At 46.0% G+C, this 24,029-nt stretch overlaps 1 protein-coding gene across 6 annotated transcripts in view; it reads right to left on the bottom strand.

The window, feature by feature from the left end:
* CASZ1 (castor zinc finger 1) overlaps positions 1–23,627 on the bottom strand; it is a 233,053-nt gene extending 209,426 nt beyond the window's left edge. For 3 of the 6 annotated variants that reach the window (XM_083163468.1, XM_083163472.1, XM_083163471.1), the window contains exons 1-2: positions 11,807–11,951; positions 10,839–10,929 (exon numbers count right to left, since the gene is read on the bottom strand). The gene's annotated coding sequence lies outside the window, so the exon portion shown is untranslated. Of the gene's footprint in view, positions 1–10,838; positions 10,930–11,806; positions 11,952–12,044; positions 12,119–23,491 lie in introns of those variants that run through there. The other 3 variants (XM_083163469.1, XM_083163470.1, XM_083163473.1) reach the window with 3 other exon arrangements.
* Positions 23,628–24,029: the final 402 nt, after the last annotated feature.

The raw sequence follows: 24,029 nt of genomic DNA, 5'->3' as shown, positions 1-24,029 counted from the left end.
GTCTATATTTTAAATTGAGAGGAGGGGGTACTCATCAATGAAAAGCCTAATCAAGGGGTACGGGAAAGAAAAAAGGTTGGGAACCACTGCCCTAGATGAATTCCCTGAGGGGTGTAGTTTGCAAAATGGGGTCACTTGTGGGGGGGTTCCACTGTATTGGTGCTTTGGGGGTCTTGCTAATGCGACATAGCACCCACCAACATTCCACCACCAAAAATCACTCCTTCCCTTCTGAGTCCTGCCATGCACCCAACTGGTATTTTTTGGTCACATATGAGGCATTGCCATACTCGGGAGAAATTGGGGCACAGATTTTGGGGTGCTTTGTCTCCTTCATTCCTTGTGAAAATGAAAAATTTTGAGCCAGAACTGCATTTTTGTGTAAAAAAATGTAATTTTTCATTTTCACTGCCCAGTTGTATCAAAATTGGTGAAACCCCTGGGGGTTTGAAATGTACACTATACCCCTAGATGAATTCCCTGAGGGGTGTAGTTTGCAAAATGGGGTCACTTGTGGGGGGGTTCCACTGTATTGGTGCTTGGGGGGTCTTGCTAATGCAACATAGCACCCACCAACATTCCACCAGAATCTGAGCTGCAAAATCCAAAAATCACTCCTTCCTTTCTGAGTCCTGCCATGCACCCAAATGGTATTTTTTGGTCACATGTGAGGCATTGCCGTACTCGGGAGAAATTGGGGCACAGATTTTGGGGTGCTTTGTCTCCTTCATTCCTTGTGAAAATGAAAAATTTTGAGCCAGAACTGCATTTTTGTGTAAAAAATGTAATTTTTCATTTTCACTCACCAGTTGTATCAAAATTGGTGAAACCCCTGGGGGTTTGAAATGTACACTATACCCCTAGATAAATTCCCTGAGGGGTGTAGTTTGCAAAATGGGGTCACTTGTGGGGGGGGGTTCCACTGTATTGGTGCTTGGGGGGTCTTGCTAATGCGACATAGCACCCACCAAAATTCCACCAGAATCTGAGCTGCAAAATCCAAAAATCACTCCTTCCCTTCTGAGTCCTGCCATGCACCCAACTGGTATTTTTTGGTCACATGTGAGGCATTGCCGTACTCGGGAGAAATTGGGGCACAGATTTTGGGGTGCTTTTTCTCCTTCATACCTTCTGAAAATGAAAAATTTTGAGCCAGAACTGCATTTTTGTGTAAAAAAATGTAATTTTTCATTTTCACTGCCCAGTTGTATCAAAATTGGTGAAACCCCTGGGGGTTTGAAATGTACACTATACCCATAGATGAATTCCCTGAGGGGTGTAGTTTGCAAAATGGGGTCACTTGTGGGGGGGTTCCACTGTATTGGTGCTTTGGGGGTCTTGCTAATGCGACATAGCACCCACCAACATTCCACCACCAAAAATCACTCCTTCCCTTCTGAGTCCTGCCATGCACCCAACTGGTATTTTTTGGTCACATATGAGGCATTGCCATACTCGGGAGAAATTGGGGCACAGATTTTGGGGTGCTTTGTCTCCTTCATTCCTTGTGAAAATGAAAAATTTTGAGCCAGAACTGCATTTTTGTGTAAAAAAATGTAATTTTTCATTTTCACTGCCCAGTTGTATCAAAATTGGTGAAACCCCTGGGGGTTTGAAATGTACACTATACCCCTAGATGAATTCCCTGAGGGGTGTAGTTTGCAAAATGGGGTCACTTGTGGGGGGGTTCCACTGTATTGGTGCTTGGGGGGTCTTGCTAATGCAACATAGCACCCACCAACATTCCACCAGAATCTGAGCTGCAAAATCCAAAAATCACTCCTTCCTTTCTGAGTCCTGCCATGCACCCAAATGGTATTTTTTGGTCACATGTGAGGCATTGCCGTACTCGGGAGAAATTGGGGCACAGATTTTGGGGTGCTTTTTCTCCTTCATACCTTCTGAAAATTAAAAATTTTGAGCCAGAACTGCATTTTTGTGTAAAAAAATGTAATTTTTCATTTTCACTCACCAGTTGTATCAAAATTGGTGAAACCCCTGGGGGTTTGAAATGTACACTATACCCCTAGATGAATTCCCTGAGGGGTGTAGTTTGCAAAATGGGGTCACTTGTGGGGGGGTTCCACTGTATTGGTGCTTGGGGGGTCTTGCTAATGCGACATAGCACCCACCAAAATTCCACCAGAATCTGAGCTGCAAAATCCAAAAATCACTCCTTCCCTTCTGAGTCCTGCCATGCACCCAACTGGTATTTTTTGGTCACATGTGAGGCATTGCCGTACTCGGGAGAAATTGGGGCACAGATTTTGGGGTGCTTTTTCTCCTTCATACCTTCTGAAAATGAAAAATTTTGAGCCAGAACTGCATTTTTGTGTAAAAAAATGTAATTTTTCATTTTCACTGCCCAGTTGTATCAAAATTGGTGAAACCCCTGGGGGTTTGAAATGTACACTATACCCCTAGATGAATTCCCTGAGGGGTGTAGTTTGCAAAATGGGGTCACTTGTGGGGAAGTTCCACTGTATTGGTGCTTGGGGGGTCTTGCTAATGCGACATAGCACCCACCAACATTCCACCACCAAAAATCACTCCTTCCCTTCTGAGTCCTGCCATGCACCCAACTGGTATTTTTTGGTCACATATGAGGCATTGCCATACTCGGGAGAAATTGGGGCACAGATTTTGGGGTGCTTTGTCTCCTTCATTCCTTGTGAAAATGAAAAATTTTGAGCCAGAACTGCATTTTTGTGTAAAAAAATGTAATTTTTCATTTTCACTGCCCAGTTGTATCAAAATTGGTGAAACCCCTGGGGGTTTGAAATGTACACTATACCCCTAGATGAATTCCCTGAGGGGTGTAGTTTGCAAAATGGGGTCACTTGTGGGGGGGTTCCACTGTATTGGTGCTTGGGGGGTCTTGCTAATGCGACATAGCACCCACCAACATTCCACCAGAATCTGAGCTGCAAAATCCAAAAATCACTCCTTCCTTTCTGAGTCCTGCCATGCACCCAAATGGTATTTTTTGGTCACATGTGAGGCATTGCCGTACTCGGGAGAAATTGGGGCACAGATTTTGGGGTGCTTTTTCTCCTTCATATCTTCTGAAAATGAAAAATTTTGAGCCAGAACTGCATTTTTGTGTAAAAAATTTAATTTTTCATTTTCACTGCCCAGTTGTACCACAATTGGTGAAACCCCTGGGGGTTTGAAATGTACACTATACCCCTAGATGAATTCCCTGAGGGGTGTAGTTTGCAAAATGGGGTCACTTGTGGGGGGGTTCCTAACTTTTAGCATCTTATGGTGCCTAGAAACCTACATGGTGCCTAAAAAATAATCTCATAAAAAGGAGGCTCCAAAATCAAGTAGGTGCTCCTTCTATTATGAAGCCTGTGGTTTGGTCAACGTGCACACTAGGGCCACATATAGGATATTTATGAAAACAAAAGAATTGGGGGAATCAATTTTTAGTCACATTTCTCTAGTAAAATGTACTGTGTTCCTTAGAAAAATGTATTAAAATTGCAAATCTGCAAAAAAAATGAAATTTTGAAATTTCACCTACACTTTGTTTTAATTCCTGTGAAACACCTAAAGGGTTAACCAACTTCCAAAATGCTGTTTTGAATACTGTGAGGGGTGCAGTTTTTGAAATGGTATCATTTATGGGGGTGTCTCACATACAAGTCCCTCAAAGTCACATCAGAACTGAACTGGTCCCTAAAAAAATCAGTGTTTGAAATTTTCTTGAAAATTTGAGAATTTGCTATTCATATTGTAAGCCTCCTAGTGTCCAAAAAAATGAAAAGGAAGTTGAAATAATGATGTCAACATAAAGTAGACATATGGTCTATGTTAGTTATTAACTATTTTGAGTGGTATGATTATTTGTCTCACAAGCAGAAAATTTAACATTTTGCAAATTGCTAAATTTTCCATTTTTTCACGACATTTTGGTATTTTTCACAAAAAAACACAGACTGTATCGACCCAAATTTACCACTAATTTGAAGTACAATGTGTCACGAAAAAACAATCTCAAAATCACTGGGATAAGTAAAAGCAAAAAAAAGTTATCCCCACTTAAGTGAGACATGTCAGATTTGAAAAAAAGGGCTCTGTCAGGAACGCAAAAACTGGCTCTGTCAGGAAGGGGTTAAACTATTTCACTGAATGTTTTTGTCCATTCTCCTGAGTTTGTAAGCAAATTGCTTATTGGCATTTGCCCTAATACAGTACCAGATTTTCGGTCCAACCAACCAACTAGTTGGAGGAAAGTTGGTCTGATGTGTGGCCAGCATTAGTGTTGTATTCTCTGAGTTATTGTCTTCTGGCATCAGCCATTTAATGGCCGACAATTAGGCCTGTCCCAGGAAATCAGGACTGCCTGAAAGGATGGGAAAGTAATATCAGCAGCGCATCGTGAAATATGGGGAATTCTTTATTAGCAACGCACTGTAACAAGGGATACTACTGATAAGTTAAACGATGCCTCAAAAGCTCATACTGGGCATAGGCCAAATAGACCAATGCATGGGCGAATTTACAGACCATGGGCGAATTTACAGACCAATGCATTGTCTAGGGCACCACAATGGTCAGGACTGGCTCTGGCTTCAGTCCAGGAATCTTACTCTAGTACTGACAGAAACAAATTACCCAGTACTCTTACTTACATACGTAGGCCTATTCATTATCACCTGACAGACTGAGTCTTGAGCCTTTATTTTTATTGTGCTGCTGGAGGACCCTGCATCTTCTCAATATTCAGAAGTTTGGCACTCTCACCATGGTATTGGCTGCTCCTCACTAAGAATCACACAAAGAGATGGGACATTCCTCCAATACGATCAGAATATGAACATTCTAATCATCGGATTGGCTGCAGGCTGTTTTGTTCACACCCACTTCCCATTAGCGGACTAACAAACTTAGGTGAAGATCAAGAAACTATTACTCCTTCATTTCCTATAACGCACCTTGAAGCTTCTCTAGCAACATGCCTAACTACTTACCAACGCCAGCTGCACTTAGTAACCCAGGATCCTCAACTGCAATCTTCCTGAACAATCTCAGCAGGTCATGTCTTAAGGAGTTCTCTGTTGGGACACAGCTTTGATAACTATTGATATTAACTACAAAGCTAAAGATACTGATGTAGAGGGTGTCTACAGCTTGGAAACCACTACAATCATGGGCCAGAAAACACAGGAATACTGCAAAGAGTCAGACCTTTCAGTCGCACTTATGCCCAGAAATATGTTTGTAAGCCTGGTAACACAATGTAGGGACAGCGCTCCGCTCCCTGTACACATCAGTAATTAGTGCACACAGGCCAATAGGTACGGGGCGGCCACATAAGCCTGGTCACGTGATGCAGGGACAGAGCTCCCTGTATACATCAGTAATGAGTGCACACAGGCCAATAGGTACGGGCGGCCACATAAGCCTGGTCATGTGACGCAGAGACAGCGCTCCGCTCCCTGTACACATCAGTAATGAGTGCACACAGGCCAATAGGTACGGGTGACCACATAAGCCTGGTCACGTGACGCAGGGACAGCGCTCCGCTCCCTGTACACATCAGTAATGAGTGCACACAGGCCAATAGGTACGGGCGGCCACATAAGCCTGGTCACGTGACGCAGAGACAGCGCTCCGCTCCCTGTACACATCAGTAATGAGTGCACACAGGCCAATAGGTACGGGCGGCCACATCAGCCTGGTCACGTGACGCAGAGACCGCGCTCCGCTCCCTGTACACATCAGTAATGAGTGCACACAGGCCAATAGGTACGGGGTGGCTACATATGCCTGGTCACGTGATGCAGGGACAGCGCTCCGCTCCCTGTACACATAGGTATTTTCATGTTTTACAGATTTTGGAAAACAATACAATATTTTAACATTTAATAAACAGTTTACAATTACTTTGGGGAAAGTAACATTGCAGAGGGATATCCAGCTTGTTACAGAAAATTTTTAAGCAAAGAAACTAGGTGTATATATATATATATAACATATTAAAATTGTTTCCTTATTTTATATTGATTTTATTTCCAATATTAAACCACAACTGCAGCAATTGCTCGGCGTCTACAGTCTTCTCCCCGTGACCACTGAGAATAAAGGTTTTCTACAAGAGAATAACGTGACCATCTAATTTCTCTAATGAAACTGTTAAGTGCTTTCTCCTTCCTCTAGGACCCCAACCCCCCCCCCCCCCAGACCCCCACCCACCCATCTGATGGACGCAGATATATTCCCAGAGAAAGAGAGAAGCAACTTTTCACGGCAGCTCCCTTCCTGGCCCTTCCTCGCCCACCTAACACCGCTGCGGGGCCACTGCCGTCTCCCTGCCTCCCTTCCTCTTTGTCCTTAAGACTCCTCTCACCTTGAGGAGTGTTAGGATTACCCAGCATTTATACTCAACGCTCCTCTTTATTCCTTAAGACTTATTAAGAATGATAATGAGCTCCAAAGGACCGTCACGTCGCGCTCCTTCCCTCTCTCTCCGTCGCTCTCTTCTCTACGTGCCTATTCTGTCAAAGGCACACAGGACAAATCAGAACGGGAAAAAAAAAAATCTGACAATATGGATCAAGGACACTTGAGGATTTATATTCTATAATTCCACCCTTTCTTTTGTTTTTATTATTCCTCTTCAAATTTCTCATCCCCCTCCCGGACTCTGACCGGGGACGCGAGGAGGCAGGCTGCCTAGAAAACCTTGTTAATGGGAAGCCCTTAAACGGCTGATTAATTTTAGCAAAATTTACGATGTTCTCTTTCTCTCTTATTCTTGCTTTCATTTAAGCTGCGGTATTTTGTCGGAGGGTTAAGGCGGTCGCCTGGCGCTCTCACCTAGCAGCCCAACAAAGTGTTGAAACAAAAAAGTGCAAAAAGCACAGATAAAATAGAAAATTGCCGCTATAGGTGGAGGCATTATGTAAGCAAACTTTGCCCTAAATATAACAATGCAGGAACATAAACCATCCAGGCAAGGAGTAGAGCTAGAGATAGAACACCTGACAGACCCAGGCCTTTCCCGGGGAGGATTTTGGGAAATTGCACCATGGAAAATAAAGGGGGCAACAACTATTCTCCGAAGTTAAGCATCACGTCATAATGTACCTGCTCCCCCAGCAGCCGCTTATCGACTGCTAAGTCCCTCAATGGATATTAACACGCGTGCTAACTGCCTACTTGTATTGAACAGGATGGACGAGCATCAATTTCAAGTGCCCAGGTCCTGTCGACACAGATATAAATAAAGCAGCTAAACGGTCCACGACTCAATAAAGTGTCGCACCCCTCACAAAAATGTAGCTGCTGTATGTGGATGTCTCTGCGCGGCTGTCTTCTAAGTGAGATATCAGGCAGCAGACTGCGAGATCGCCAGCAGTCTGCAGATGCCCGTTTTAACGAGGAGAGAGATGGGTTTTTTTTCACTCTTTATTGTGGCTTGTGGTCCACTCTTACCACTAATGTTTACGACGCCTGTCTTTCATTTATTGCAAACATCTTTGCCATAAGCTGAGAGGAATAAATATACGACAGACAGGACGGGAAGAAGAAATGCAGTCTGCAGTTGGTGCGATTCCACAGAACTACCACAAAATAAAAAATAAAAAAAAAATGTCAAAATAAAATGTAAAAAATGTATATAAATATTTTTGGGGTGGGGGAATATTTTAGGCGCAATATCGCCTAAGAGACAAGTCGGAGGTAGCAGGAAATCACTTTGGCTGGCAAATCTCTTTAATGAAGAGCTGGGATTTTAAATAAAAGGAGTACAAACACAAATTGCTAATCCCCCTAAACCGTCCATATGGATAGCTGGGTTAGCTAGATAAAAGATTAAGGGTTTTAATAAGGAAGTGAATGCTAGCAGTGGCATGTCACACAGAGGCACGGGGCACAAGGAGGCACCAAGGCAAACTTTAGAAAGTTTCCCGACCACCTTCTCCCCTAATAATCCCAGATCCAGTTACCGCAGAGCAGACAGGACGTCGTGTTTTGTTTCACCCTTACACTTTGCCGTTAGCACCTCCTGCATAATATAACATCGCCCTTTTCCTGTAAACATTTCAATTAAAAGCTGCTAAAATGAACATGGCCGTATTAAAGACGAGAGGAGGGAAGAAGGGAGAACGATGTTCTAAGTTCCGTAGGGAGGATTTCACTGCCGCTTCTATTCTGTCCTACAACTGAACACGTCTGCTTACACAAAGCACACGGCTCTCTGTGCACAACCTGCCGACTGACTACGGCTTATACAAGGGGAGAAAAAAAAAAACACAAAACGAAATCAAAGAATAAAAACAAGATGCGGACTTCTCCACTAAAGCATTTTCTTGTCCTAAATAATTTCCTGGTGTCACCGTGATAAAATAGAAAGTGGAGATATGACTTTGCCTGAATGATCTGTTTAACCTAAACCAGAGAGGAAAAAAAAAAAAAAGTCATTAATTACTTATGTGAGCTATTCCTTCACAAAGACAATAAACCTGCCCGGTCGCCATGGATATGACATATTTGCTCTGAAAACAACACAATAATTAGCAAAGGGGAGAGATCCAAGGAGAATATGCAAACTCCTGAGTTTAAAGCTGTAGCGCCTGAGCTGTTTATTTCCTAACGTGTCACACGCAGATCTGCATCCGAAGCCAACGGCACTAACAAAACGCATCGTTACAAATACGGGTATGCGCTGCAAACTGCGCAACGTAACAAAGTCTGCTGCAGACAGGACCTGCCGACGGATCAGGGGACACAATTACTAGGAGTTGGCTTTTTTTTTGTCCTCGGTTATTTTTAAAGCAAAAACTAATTATGTGTTTATAGATTTAAGGTGATTTATGTTTTACTGGAGAAAATAAATAAGCAGAAAGCAGGGGCAGCCGTACACCGCAACGTACAAAATCACACCTCTTATGGCACGTTATCCGAATGAATATTACCGTTCATTGCAGCAAAGTAACGACTATAGAGGAAAGGGATTATTTTGGTCGCTGAAGGCGTCGACGATGGTCAAACTTTTTTTTTTTATTCAGAAAAAGGGTCTAAGAAAGTTCAGTGTACACTTGCATTATACAAGAATACACTTTCCAGCCCCCTTAGTGACACAGCACAGAACAGGACTTGCCGGTGAACTATCTGTACCACACAGGCATAAGCCAGTCCCTTTATTATTGCTAAATATTAGAGTTTTCATTCTCTAACACTCCTGCGTTCTCCTAAGTCTTCAGATCTTAGAAAGTTTTTTTGTTTAGATTTTGTGCTGGGATTGGGGGGGGCGCAACATGACCGATTACATATGCCAGCCACAATAAACACGGGTGGGCACAACCCTGCCTATACCACACAACACATCGCAGACTTAAACAACCTCAGAGAACTCTGCAGCCACCACCTGCAAACCTCTGACTGCCCCTTTAAATGGTTTGGTGTTATACAGAGTGTAATTTGTGAGCGAGATCAGTTGACATCTCTATGGGAACCAGCAACAGATTATCATCAACAGAATAAATAACTAGTCTAATAAATTAAACAGGAGGAGGCACAAGATCGCAGAAACTTGATTACTGAAGGTTCAACAATATTCCCCATAAAGTCGCTACTTAAACAGACACTGGGAAAGCGTCGGCATTTTCCCTTATGGAGTAAAGGCCAGCGCTATTTACAGTAAATACTCAGCTCCCATATTAATAGAGGAGCGTAATCAGGGTCATGGACGGCTAGAGGGATTACACTGCTACAATGATAGATAGATAGATAGATAGATAGATAGATAGATATTTCCGCCGTACATTACTCTTACAATGTAAGTTTCGAAAGTGTCCTCTTACACTTCCCACACAGCCAATGATCAGCAGCAATAACACTGAGGTACCAGATATTGCACCCTCTCTCCTGGTGATCAATGGGGGTCCCATCCCACGGACACATGCAGTACAGGAGATGCAATGTATCACGTACTGGGGGGCCCTATCCCATAGGCATGTAGAGTAAAGGAGATACAAGTAACACTTACTGGGGGGCAGGGTTTCTCACCCCAGACATATACAGTACATACAGGAGATACAATGTAACACTGGGGGGCAGTTGGGGGTCCCATCCCACAGACACATGCAGTACAGGAGATGCAATGTAACTTACTGGTGGGCAGTTGGGGGGTCCCCCATCACAGAGACACATACAGTCATACAGTACATGAAAGATACAATGTTACACTTACTGGGGGCAATTGGGGGGTCCCATCCCACAGACACATAGAGTACAAGAGATACAATAACACTTGGAGGGGGCAGTTGGGGGTCCCATCCCACAGACACATACAGTACAGGAGATACAATGTAACACTTACTAGGGGGGGGGGGGGGGGCAGTTGGGAGGTCCCATACCACAGATACATGGAGTACAGGAGATACAATGTAACACTTACTGGGGGGGGGGGGGATCCCATACCACAAACACATACAGTACAGGATATACAATGTAACACTTACTGGGTGGGGGGTTGCAGTTGGGGGTCCCATCCCACAGACACAGAGTACAGGAGATACAATGTAACACATGGGGGGGGGGGGGGGGGGGGCAGTTGGGGGGTCCCATCCCACAGACACATACAGTACAGGAGATACAATGTAACACTTACAGGGGGGGGGGGTGCAGTTGGGGGTCCCATCCCACAGACACAGAGTACAGGAGATACAATGTAACACTTACTGGGGGGGGGGGTTGCAGTTGGGGGTCCCATCCCACAGACACAGAGTACAGGAGATACAATGTAACACTTAGGGGGGGGGGTTGCAGTTGGGGGTCCCATCCCACAGACACATACAGTACAGGAGATACAATGTAACACTTACCGGGGGTCAGTGTGGGGGTCCTGTCCTCTCCCCGGTGCGCAGGAGCCCCCGGGCAGCTGGTTACATGGGAGAAACTTTGTCCAACTTCCACCTTGTTCCAGATAAGAAAAGAAGAAAAAGAATGAAGGAAAATCCAGCGGGTTCCCGAAACAACGTCACCCCCCGGTGTTCGCGCCCCCAGTGCCTGCAGCGGCCGCGGCTGTGACTGACACCTCGGGCACCTGTTCCCCGTCCCGGGCTCAAAAATAGGAGTGTGACATTGACCAAAATGTACGGTTCCCGTCACCCCCTGCGCACACCCCCTGGGCGAGCCTCCACCCCCCCCCCCCCTGCCAGCCAGGAGCACCCACAGCAAACCCTCTGCTCTACCGTCCACCGCGCAGCAGGGAGGGACTGACAGCTCTGCCCTTCGGGGAACTTTACACATGTCCCGGGGTCCGGTACACCTCACCCACAGGGCAGAGGCAGCTCCCCCAGCACAGGGCACATACAGGGCAGAGGCTGCACCCTCAGCACAGGGCACCTACAGGGCAGAGGCTGCACCCTCAGCACAGGGCACATACAGGGCAGAGGCTGCACCCACAGCACAGGGCACCTACAGGGCAGAGGCAGCACCCACAGCACAGGGCACCTATGGAACAGCAGGGCACCTCCAGCACAGGGCACCTACAGAGCAGAGGCAGCACCCACAGCACAGGGCATATACAGGGCAGCACCCACAGCACAGGGCACCTACAGGGCAGAGGCAGCACCGGGCACCTACAGGGAAGAAGCTGCACCCCCAGCACAGGGCACCTACAGGGCAGAGGCTGCACCCCCAGCACAGGGCATAGGCTGTAACCCCAGCACAGGGCACCCCCATAGCTGTCACATTGGGAGGGTAGTGCACCCTGCCAGCTGCTGCCACCCCCCTCCTCCTGCACCCCCCGGCCAGTGTGGCCCCTGCAGGGAGCCCGGGAGCCCCTTACCTGCACTTGTGCGGCTTTGGGTGACTTTCCAAGTAAAGGAAAATGTGTTCGGGACGGACGCTCCGCGCATGCGCCATGTGCCCGATCCGCCGCTCTTATTATTCCATTTTCCTATTTCTAACCCGGCGGCCGGGGCGGAGTGCGAAACCCGTACTGGAGTTAGGGATCCGGGTCTGGCCGCAAAACCCGGAGCGGCTCCCTGCCACCCCTAGCGGTGGCTGCAGCCTGTCACGCTCACCTTGCTGGCCGTATCACAGCTGATACATTGTAGTATCATACCACACAGCTGGCACTGCATGCTGAGACTTGTAGTTCCACACTAGCCTGCAGTAAACTCCACCCCTGTGTAGCCTGTGTCCATACTGAACCCAGGAACCATCTTGCTGCGCAATCATCAGTAATAAGTATAGATGATTTACATACCTCCCAACAGGAAGACACAATGCTCTGCTCCTGGACTTCCCTCTTAATGTATGATGATTGCCATCTTATTCCTTGTGTTCTCATACACAAGCCCCTCCCAGTGCGCAGGGTCCCAGGCGGCTCATCCACATGTGTTTGTGCCACATAATGTACACGGAAGTGTCCTGCTAGATAAGTATGCTGTGCAACACTTGTGCGTCTGTGTGAGGCTGAGTCCGGTTCTCAATAGGATGTTCTGCCATGCTAGATAGGTGTGATGTGCGACACTTGTGCGTCTGTGTGCCGATGAGTCTGTTGCTCTATAGGAAGTGCCGTGCTAGATAGGTGTGATGTGCGACACTTGTGCATCTGTGTGAGGCTGAGTCCGGTTCTCTACAGGAAGTGCCCTGCTAGATAGGTGTGATGTGCGACACTTGTGCGTCTGTGTGAGGCTGAGTCCGGTTCACTATATTAAGTGCCCTGCTAGATAGGTGTGATGTGCGGCTGAGTCCGGATTGCTATAGGAAGTGCCCTGCTAGATAGGTGTGATGTGCGACACTTGTGCGTCTGTGTGAGGCTGAGTCCGGTTCTCTATAGGAAGTGCCGTGCTAAATAGGTGTGATGTGCGATACTTGTACGTCTGTGTGAGGCTGAGTCCGGTTCTCTATAGAAAGTGCCCTGCTAGATAGGTGTGATGTGCGACACTTGTACGTCTGTGTGAGGCTGAGTCCGGTTCTCTATAGGAAGTGCCCTGCTAGATAGGTGTGATGTGCGACACTTGTACGTCTGTGTGAGGCTGAGTCCGGATCGATATAGGAAGTGCCCTGCTAGATAGGTGTGATGTGCGACACTTGTACGTCTGTGTGAGGCTGAGTCTCTTTCTCTATAGGAAGTGCCATGCTAGATAGGTGTGATGTGCGACACTTGTGCGTCTGTGTGCCGATGAGTCTGTTGCTCTATAGGAAGTGCCGTGCATAATAGGTGTGATGTGCAACACTTGTGCGTCTGTGTGAGGCTGAGTTCGGTTCTCTATAGGAAGTGCCCTGCTAGATAGGTGTGATGTGCATCACTTGTACGTCTGTGTGAGGCTGAGTCCGGTTCTCTATAGGAAGTGCCCTGCTAGATAGGTGTGATGTGCGACACTTGTGCGTCTGTGTGAGGCTGAGTCCGGTTCTCTATAGGAAGTGCCCTGCTAGATAGGTGTGATGTGCGACACTTGTGCGTCTGTGTGAGGTTGAGTCCGGTTCTCTATAGGAAGTGCCCTGCTAGATAAGTGTGATGTGCGACACTTGTGCGTCTGTGTGAGGCTGAGTCCGGATCTCTATAGGATGTTCTGCCATGCTAGATAGGTGTGATGTGCGACACTTGAGCGTCTGTGTGAGGCTGAGTCCGGATCTCTATAGGATGTTCTGCCCTGCTAGATAGGTGTGATGTGCGACACTTGTGCGTCTGTGTGAGGCTGAGTCCGGTTCGCTATAGGAAGTGCCCTGCTAGATAGGTGTGATGTGCGACACTTGTGCGTCTGTGTGCGGCTGAGTCCGGTTCTCCTTAGGAATAGGTGAAGAAACGGGCTAGCTGAGGCTTACACACATGTAGCTTTGGGGGCAGTGTGCTGAGTGATGTAGTGTAGTATAGAACACTCCCCCTTCCCAGTGTGTGGCATAATGTTTAAGGGGCATGATGTTGTGTAGTATAATATATAAAGGGCATAACAGTGTGTAATAATGCGTAATGGGCATAACAGTGTGTCACATAATGTGTGAGGGACATTATGGTATGTGGCATAATGTGGCCACACCCCTTCATAGGTGACCGCACCCATTTTTGGCAGTACCACTTGCACCACTGGTCAAAATATAATTATAGACAGAGAATGTGATGGCAGAAAAGAGCCACTTGGCCCATCTAGTCTGCCCCTTTATTAAACATTTTGGGGGGAATTTACTAAGATGTGTATTCTACTTCACATGTGATGTTGCTATGGGCAACCAATGAGATCCTACTATCTTCTATAGGGTGCTAAATAAATAAGAAGCTAATTCTGATTGGTTGCCCAAAGCCACACCACGTGTGAAGTAATATACACATCTTAGTAAATTCCCCCGTTACCTCAAACCATATTTGATCCTTATTTCTTTGTAAGGATATCAATATGCCTATCCCAAGCATGTTTACATTGTACTACTGTATCTGCCTCTACCACCTCTGATGGGAGGCTATTCCACTTATCTACTACTCTTTCTGTGATGTCATTGTTCCCTCAGATTTCCCCTGAATCTTCCTCCCTCTAGTGTCAGGGCATGTTCTCGTGTTCTGCTGCTCCTCTTCCTGTGAAGAATGTCTCCCACCTGTACCTTCCTCCCTCTAGTGTCAGTGCATGTCCTCGTGTTCTGCTGCTCCTCTTCCTGTGAAGAATATCTCCCACCTGTACCTTCCTCCCTCTAGTGTCAGTGCGTGTCCTCGTGTTCTGCTGCTCCTCTTCCTGTGAAGAATGTCTCCTACCTGTACCTTCCTCCCCCTAGTGTCAGTGCATGTCCTCGTGTTCTGCTGCTCCTCTTCCTGTGACTAATGTCTCCCACCTGTACCTTCCTCCCCCTAGTGTCAGTGCGTGTCCTCGTGTTCTGCTGCTCCTCTTCCTGTGAAGAATGTCTGCCACCTGTACCTTCCTCCCCCCAGTGTCAGTGCATGTCCTCGTGTTCTGCTGCTCCTCTTCCTGTGAAGAATGTCTCCCACCTGTACCTTGTTTTAACCCCTGATATATGTAAAAGTTTCTATCATGTCCCCCCTTTCCCTTCTCTGCTCCAAACTATACATATTACGATCTTTTAATCTTTCCAGGTACGTTTTGTGATGTAGGCCATGCACCATTTTAGTTGCCCTTCTTTGTACAGTCTCTAATGTATTTATATCCTTCTGGAGATATGGCCTCCAGAACTGAACACAATACTCTAGGTGAGGTCGTACCAATGACCTATACAGTGGCATTATTACTTCTTTCTTCCTACTGCTGATAACTCTCCCTATGCAACCAAGCATCTGACTTGCCTTCTTCATTGCTGTGTTACATTGCCTACCTGCCTTTAAGTCCCCTGAAATAGTGACACCTAGATCCCTCTCTTCCTCAGTAGTTTCCATTATAGTGCCATGTATACTATATTTAGTCTTTGGATTTTTTAGACCTAAGTGCATGATTTTTGCATTTTTTGGCATTAAACTGTAGTTGCCATGCTCTTCTAATCTACCTAGATCAGCTGTTCTCAAACTGTGGGTCCTGACCCCAAAGTGGGTCCCCACCTTCTCAGCATGGGGTTGCGGACTCCATGTTGCTGACCATCAGGCTGATGACTTTTCTAATCTCAGTCAATGATTCAAAGAGTCTGAAAAATCTGTTGAATTGTCTGTTATTTTAGACTCTTCCCATCACTTCTCCTCCACATTGCTGCCATGTACAGTATGTGCTGTCTGCTGACTACACAGGTGATGTGATGGGTTATATCGGACTCCTCCCATCACTCTGTGCCACCACAATGCTGCCATGTACAGTATGTGCTGTCTGCTGACTACACAGGTGATGTGATGGGTTATATCGGACTCCTCCCATCACTCTGTGCCCCCACAATGCTGCCATGTATGTGCTGTCTGCTGACTACACGTGTGATGTGATGGGTTATGGTATATCAGACTCCTCCCATCACTCTGTGCTTCCACATTGCTGCCATGTATGTGCTGTCTGCTGACTACACGTGTGATGTGATGGGTCATGGTATATCAGGCTCCTCCCATCACTCTGTGCCTCCACAATGCTGCCATGTATGTGCTGTCTGCTGACTACACGTGTGATGTGATATGGTTTATTACACTCCTCCCATCACTCTGTGCATCCACAATGCTGCCATGTATGTGCTGTCTGCTGACTACACATGTGATGGGTTATGGTATATTAGACTCCTCCCATCACTCTGTGCCTCCACAATGCTGCCATGTATGTGCTGTCTTCTGACTACACGTGTGATGTGATGACCTTATGCAGTAACTTGCTGGGGTCCCATAATTATTTTTATAGTCTTATAGAGTCTCAGAGCAAAATAGTTTGAGGACCCCTGTCCTAGATCATCAATCATTTGTTTTACCCCTCCTGGTGTCTCTACCCTGTTTCTTACCTTTGTGTCATCTGCAAAAGGACACATTTTACCCTTAATTCCATTTGCAATATCACCAATAAAGATATTAAAAAGCACCGGTCCAAGTACAGATCCCTGGGGAACTCCACTTGTAACCTTTCCCTCCTGTGACTAGTAGTCTTTACCTCCTGTGACCATTTGCTACAACTCTCTGTTTTCTGTCCTACAACCAAGATCTTATCCATTCAACCATCTTAGAATCCAATCCCAAGCTTTCAAGTTTATTTAACAGTCTGCGATGTGGGACAGTGTCAAAAGCTTTACTAAAGTCTAGTTTATGTTTTGAAAATATTCAATTTGAAGTGCAGGAGCAGCACTGTAGCCAAGGTCCTCAGGAGGCAGTCTACATCCCCCAGAACCCTGCAGTGATCGGACCATGAGTCCACACCCCAACCTGTAAGACCACACACCCTTTCCCTGACAATGCAGCATCAGGTATCCAAACAGGTGATACTTGTCCTGATATGCCATATGGGTCACAGACTTTTTTAACAAGGGTGTAATCAAAGGAACACCATGTACAGTCAACATGACATTTCCTCAGGACGAATGATGGGTTACATAGGTGCTGGCAGTGCAGCATGCTAGCGAAACCAGAGCCACACGTGAAGGACGACGCAGTAACATCACAAACATGGCTGTGCCTTATCCCTCATCATGTATCATGTGTTTATTGTGTTCTTTTAATTCAACTCAATTTGTGACTGATTTATTCTTTGGAAGTAAAATCCCTTTTATTTAACATACAGTACTACCCTATTGCATAGTTGCCTACCCTCCTGCATTCTCCAGGAGACTCCCTGAAATAGCAGCAATCTCCCTCTCTCCCTCATTAGTCTAGCAATCTCCCTCATGTCACCTAGCCCACATTACACTGTTACATTTTTGGGGAAAAAAGGAATGAGAGATAAGATACGATTACATTGAATCAACAGCACAATATCCCAGCACTTAAAGTAAGTAAAGTATAGTAGCTGTTACTAACTGCTTTGGGGCTCATCTACGTTTGGATATAAGTAATTTTAAATTACACACCCATGCTTCTAGGTGCCACGTTCACAATCTCTCCATATATGAAACTAGACACTTCCTTTGGGACACGACCCCTCAATGGTGCGCAAGTTTTCAAAAGTAGGCAAGTATGCCCTATTGCGCGACTTCTTGTTTGTTAATATATAACGATCAATGAATTTCTACTTGAGAAGAGGATAAAGTTGTACTTTATTTTGTGTGTGGGTCACAACTTTCAGTATTGGTTCTGTAGTGGGTCTGCAAGTCCCAGCGGGCCCATTAATGCCCAACATGCAGAGGAGGCTTGCTGGGTCATATAGTTCTATTACAAAACCCAATGGCTTATTTTACACTTAAAAAAAAAAAACAATTTAATTACCATCAGCCCGCCATCCACCGCCCAGGGGTGCTGGGGACAGCCCAGGGGCTTCAGCCTGGGCATGCCCTGGAGGAGGGGAGGTCCCCACTATCCCAGGGACCCAGCCAGGCTGTCATATATTGGCCAGGAGAAGGTATATAAAAAGACACGCTGGCTGTTGGAGCCCGGTGCTGTTTATAACAATATGGGGAACCATATTTTATGTCCCCGGTATTTTTGAAACCAGGACCAGTCCTAGGGCCCAGAGCTGTTACTTGAATTCCGGGGTACCCTATCTGATTTTTTTCTGATACTTGGGACCGGCTCATAGAGCACAGAGCTGGATATGCTCCTTGGGGGGGCATAAATATGAATTTTTTAAATATGAATGGAAAATGAGGTCTATTTTGCCTTTATATTTTCTGCTGATTTCGGCTACAAATGTTAGTAAATGATCCGACCACCATAGAGTTCTGTCAATGGTTTATCCATTCGTTCACCTGAATTAGCCTGAAGTTGCCGTTCGTATAAATGCAAGTCAGATGATTTCGGCTGATACTAAATCAGCTGAATGATTGATCCCGGTCGTAGTTAAGATCAAATGGACGCAATCATACCCATTAAATCTTAGTACATTTACATTGTAATGTCAGTGCTTGGGATCTAAAGGAAGCTAGTTTGTGCTTCCCAACCTAGAAAGGAGCAAAAATGGAGGAAATAGTGAAAATGCAGCAGCACAATCATCAGCACAATCAGCTGCAGCAGCACAATCATCAGCAGTAGCTGATACAGATGCAACAGCAGCAAGAAGTGCGGTATGAACAGCTGCTGCAATGGCAGCAACAAAAGCCACTTCCTGTGGAGGAACCTGCCCCAAGCTTCAGAAAAGACAACATACAGTAGAAGCCTATTCCCCCACCGTAGGCTGTAACCAGGTCAGGTTGAGCTCAGCATCTCCATGGGTGGAGTTTCTCCAAAGAAACTACCATCAGAATGCAATTGGCCACTTTGATCAAAATACTGCTGATCTGGATGCAGCCGTTTGGTGGAGCTGAAAGCCATTGACCACTGCTCTCCTGAGAAACTTGCCACAATATTGGAGAGAATTGGGGCTTTGCAGCAAATGGCTTTATACCAAAACCTATACCAAGACAAATTTTGGCTATTAAATGTTTGGGAAATATCATCTTACCGCAACGAGTCGGAATGTTTTACTATATTTGATGATTATCATTAAGGGGGGAAATTTACTAAAGGAAATTTGTAAAAAAATAGGTGTATTTGTATCCAGAAATACACTTATTTTTGACATTTACTATCCCGAAAATACGGCAATTCGTATTCGTATTGATGTGCTATCAATACGAATACGAATTGCCGTATTTTCAGGATAGTAAATGTCAAAAATAAGTGTATTTCTGGATACAAATACACCTATTTTTTACAAATTTCCTTTAGTAAATTTCCCCCTAAATGTCATTAATTATTAAGCATGGACAACATTTTTGCATTGTTAATGTTATTTCCACTGAATATACAAAGTAAATGTAATTCCTCCAACAGTAGTAATGAAGAATGCTGTGTTATTACTGCCGCACACTCACTCTGCACTCTCTGTCACTCTGCTGTCTGTACAGTCACTCCGCACTCTCAATCACTCTGCACTCTCCTGTCCGTACAGTCATTCCACACTTTATTGTCCGTACAGTCACTCTGCACTCTCTGTCACTTTGCACTCTCCTGTCCGTACAGTCATTTCGCACTCTGTCACTCTGCACTCTCCTGTCCGTACAGTCATTCCGCACTCTCAATCACTCTGCACTCTCCTGTCCGTATAATAACACTGCACTCTCAGTCACTCTGTACTCTCCTGTCCGTACAGTCATTCCACACTCTACTGTCCGTACAGTCACTCCGCACTCTCTGTCTCCGTACACTCTTAGTCATTCTGCACTCTCCTGTCCTTATAATAACACCGCCCTCTCAGTCACTCCGTACACTCCTGTCCGTACAGTCATTCCGCACTCTCTGTCACTCTGCACTCTCCTGTCCGTACAGTCACTCCGCACTCTCAGTAACTCTGCACTCTCCTGGCCGTATAGTAACACCGCACTCTCAGTCACTAAATACTCTCCTGCCCGTACAGTCACTCCGCACTCTCCTTTCCTTACAGTCACTCCGCACTTTTCTGTCCGTACAGTCACTCCACACTCCTAGTCAATTTGCACTCTCCTGTCCATACAGTCACTCCACACTCTCAGTCATTCTGCATGCTTCTGTCCATACAGTCAATCTGCACTTTCCTGTCTGTACAGTCACTCCGCACTCTCCTGTTGGTACAGTCACTCCGCACTCTCAGTCAATCCGTACTCTTCTGTCCGTACAGTCACTCTGCAATCTCCTTTCCATCCAGTCACTCCACACTCTCCTTTTCGTCCAGTCACTCCACACTCACCTGTCCATACAGTCACTCTGCACTCTCCTGTCCGTACAGTCACTCCACACTCACCTGTTCGTACAGTCACTCCGCACTCTCCTGTCTGTACAGTCACTCCACACTCTCCTGTATGTACAGTCATTCCGCACTCTCCTGTTGGTACAGTCACTCCGCACTCTCAGTCACTCCGTACTTTTCTGTCCGTACAGTCACTCCACAATATCTTTTCCATCCAATCACTCCACACTCTCCATTCCGTCCAGTCACTCCACACTCCTGTCCATACAGTCACTCCGCACTCTCAGTCATTCTGCACGCTTCTGTACATGCAGTTACTCCGCAATCTCAGTCAATCTTCTCTTTCCTGTCCATACAGTCACTCTGCACTCTCCTGTCCGTACAGTAACTCCACACTCTCCTGTTGGTACAGTGTCTCTGCACTCTCAGTCACTGTCCGTACAGTCAGTACGCAACTCTCCTTTACATCCAGTCACTCCACATTCACCTGTTGGTACAGTCACTCCACACTCTCCTGTCCGTACAGTCGCTCCGCACTCTCCTGTTTGTACAGTCACTCCATATTCTTCTGTCTGTCCAGTCACTCCACAATCCCCTTTCCATCCAGTCACTCCACACTCTCCTTTCCGTCCAATCACTCTACACTCACCTGTTCGTACAGTCAATCCGCAATCTCCTGTCCGTACAGTCACTCCACACTCTCCTGTCTGTACAGTCACTCCGCACTCTCCTGTCCATACAGTCACTCCGCACTCTTAGTCACTCCGTACTCTTCTGTCCGTACAGTCACTCCGCAATCTCCTGTCCGTACAGTCACTCCGCACTCTCCTGTCTGTACAGTCACTCCGCACTCTCCTGTCCGTACAGTCACTCCGCACTCTCAGTCACTCCGTACTCTTCTGTCCGTACAGTCACTCCGCAATCTCCTGTCCGTACAGTCACTCCACTCTCTCCTGTCTGTAGGCACTCCGCACTCTCTTGTCGGTACAGTCACTCCGCACTCTCAGTCACTCCGTACTCTTCTGTCCGTACAGTCACTCCGCAATCTCCTATCTATCCAGTCACTCCACACTCTCCTTTCTGTCCAGTCGCTCCGCACTCAGCTGTCCGTACAGTCACTCCGCAATCTCCTGTCCGTACAGTCACTCCGCACTCTCCTGTCTGTACAGTCACTCCGCACTCTCCTGTCCGTACAGTCACTCCGCACTCTCAGTCACTCCGTACTCTTCTGTCCGTACAGTCACTCCGCAATCTCCTGTCCGTACAGTCACTCCACTCTCTCCTGTCTGTAGGCACTCCGCACTCTCCTGTCCATACAGTCACTCCGCACTCTCAGTAACTCCGTACTCTTCTGTCCGTACAGTCACTCCGCAATCTCCTATCTATCCAGTCACTCCACACTCTCCTTTCTGTCCAGTCGCTCCGCACTCAGCTGTCCGTACAGTCACTCCGCACTCTCCTGTCCATACAGTCCCTTTACACTAGCAAGATACAGCTTATGGCAGAGTGATACAGTGGACAGTTCAGAAACGCCCAATCATATTCAATTTCATACAAATCTCTAATTACCTTTCTCCACGAAAATAAGGAGATATGTGATTATCTACCACCACTCTAATATACATATTATTTTCAATGAAATGTCCCTTTAGGCATGTCTGCAATAATTATATCATAGCTTAGGTGCCTTGCACAATAGTATTTATTGCTTACTGTATTATAGATTTTTTTTTTTACAAATGACTGTTTTCTTAATTTCAAGAGTTTAAAGTTCCCATGGAAACTAAATTGATTGTACTCGTCTCTCAGAATTAATTTTACTCTCCCAGGCACTTAATATGTCACCTGTCCAAAAGGGCTAAATGAGAGCAGGTCATGTGGTGGTAATGAGCAGGGTACATACTGTAAGTTGTACATGTGAGTGTATACACCATCACATGTATACCAGAGGTGCGTATTGTATATTATTGTCCCTGTCCTTCCTCACCATATCTTGGGTGCCAAGAATGTCTGTCGTCAGCAAGTGGTGCCAGATGAGAGACGGCTAACGAGATTATTACACATGACATCGCTTGGTGGAGAATATAATGCAGGGTGTCAGGACCGGGAGGAAAGTTGGGCATTGTATTTAGTAAAAATGCAATAAATTAGACTGTTTCATTTATACGCTTGTCATTCGATGTCTCAGGGCTAATTAAATTATGAAAACATTAAAAATTGTCCGGAGACCAATTTTGTCAATAGTCTAATAAGATTGTTCCTTGTCAATGAATCACGGCAGCAGTACCATGTGATTGGGCGGCGCACAGCTCGGAGGTATGTAGTCGCAAGCAGTAAATATTCGCTCATGTTATTACATCCCAGCATCCAGATCTCACAGTAAATGAATCTGCAGACATAAATGTTCCATATACAGACAATAGATGCAAGAAGGAGGCAACCTGTGGCTCTGTACCTACTGTGGAACTACATCCCAGCATGCTCATAGAGCCACAGCAGAGCCACAGGCGGGCACAGCTTTTGTATACCATACAGGAAAGTCATACGGCCAGAAATAAAATGTGAATTAGGATTTGTATCTTCAGTAGTACATAAAGACCTATACACACTAGACAAGGGGTATCCAAACTTTTTGCGACGAGGGCCAGATTTGGTGAGGTGAAAATGTGTGGGGGCCGACCATTCAGCCTGACATTCTTTGAATCATTAAGCACATAAGAATGGTCCCCCACTCTGCCCCCATTTAATTTATGTCCCCCAGCGTGCCCCCATTCACTGTATGTCCCCCAGCCTTGTCCTTTCACTGTATATTTCCCTGCCTGCCCCCATTCGCTGTATGTCCTCCACTCTGCCCCCTTCACATTATATTCCCCTGCCTGATCATCCTCTGTATGTCCACCAGCCTGCCCCTCCTTCACTGGATGCCCCCCATTCACTGTATGTTCCCCACTTTGCACCCATTCACTCTGTCCCGTAGCTTGCCCCCCCTTCTCTGAATGCCAGAGGTTGGACGCACACTCACCCAAAAGCCGCCAAACACATCTCACTGTGGCAGCCGACACCTTCTCACTGCTGCAGACAGCAAGGTAAAGGCACGCTCACCGGGACCCCACCTTTAGTGTCCTGTGCTGTGCATCCTGCATCGGATGCTCTGCCCGCTTCTGGCTGGAGGCAGCGGGCCACTTGAAATGATGGCACAGGCCGCAATTTGGACATGCCTGCACTAGACGATATGCACAATATATCATTAGCGATATCATTATTGTACATGTCATTACCATTAAATTGTGCTGCGTGTACGCCAGGGCTGTGGAGTTGGTAGATAAATGTTCAGACTCCTCATACTTCTGACGCCGACTCATCGACTCCGACTCCTCTGTATTAATATGCGAATGTATTTGATACATTCCTTGAAGGAAAGAAAGGCAACATACATATTATTACTACAGAAACTAGAGGCTGGGAAGCCAACAGTCTACTGTATTGAACAGTTTTAAGCAAAGGACAAACACAATGAAAACAAAGTTTTATTATTTTTTTTAATTAATTAATTAAATGGCTGGATAGTAGCAGTAGGCATAAACATCAGGAACAGGAACTTTACCAGTTCAAAGATAAAAACTACATTTTTTGGTTGTTTTGGGAACAAAAACAATAGGAAAGGTTCAGAAGTGTGGAGCATGAGTTCCGCATGCTTTGTGACGACAACAAAAATCAACGAGCCACAATCTCTGCTGGTTTGCTTGCTCGTCACCGTTCAATTCATGGAAACAAGGAACGATTTCTTTACCGAATCGTTACTGGCAACAAAAAATG

Source organism: Crinia signifera, chromosome 19 (genome assembly GCF_055691185.1).
Source record: "Crinia signifera chromosome 19, ASM5569118v1, whole genome shotgun sequence".
NCBI lineage: Eukaryota > Metazoa > Chordata > Amphibia > Anura > Myobatrachidae > Crinia > Crinia signifera.
Note: the sequence above shows the minus strand (reverse complement) of the source record. Positions and strands in the feature narration are given on the sequence as shown.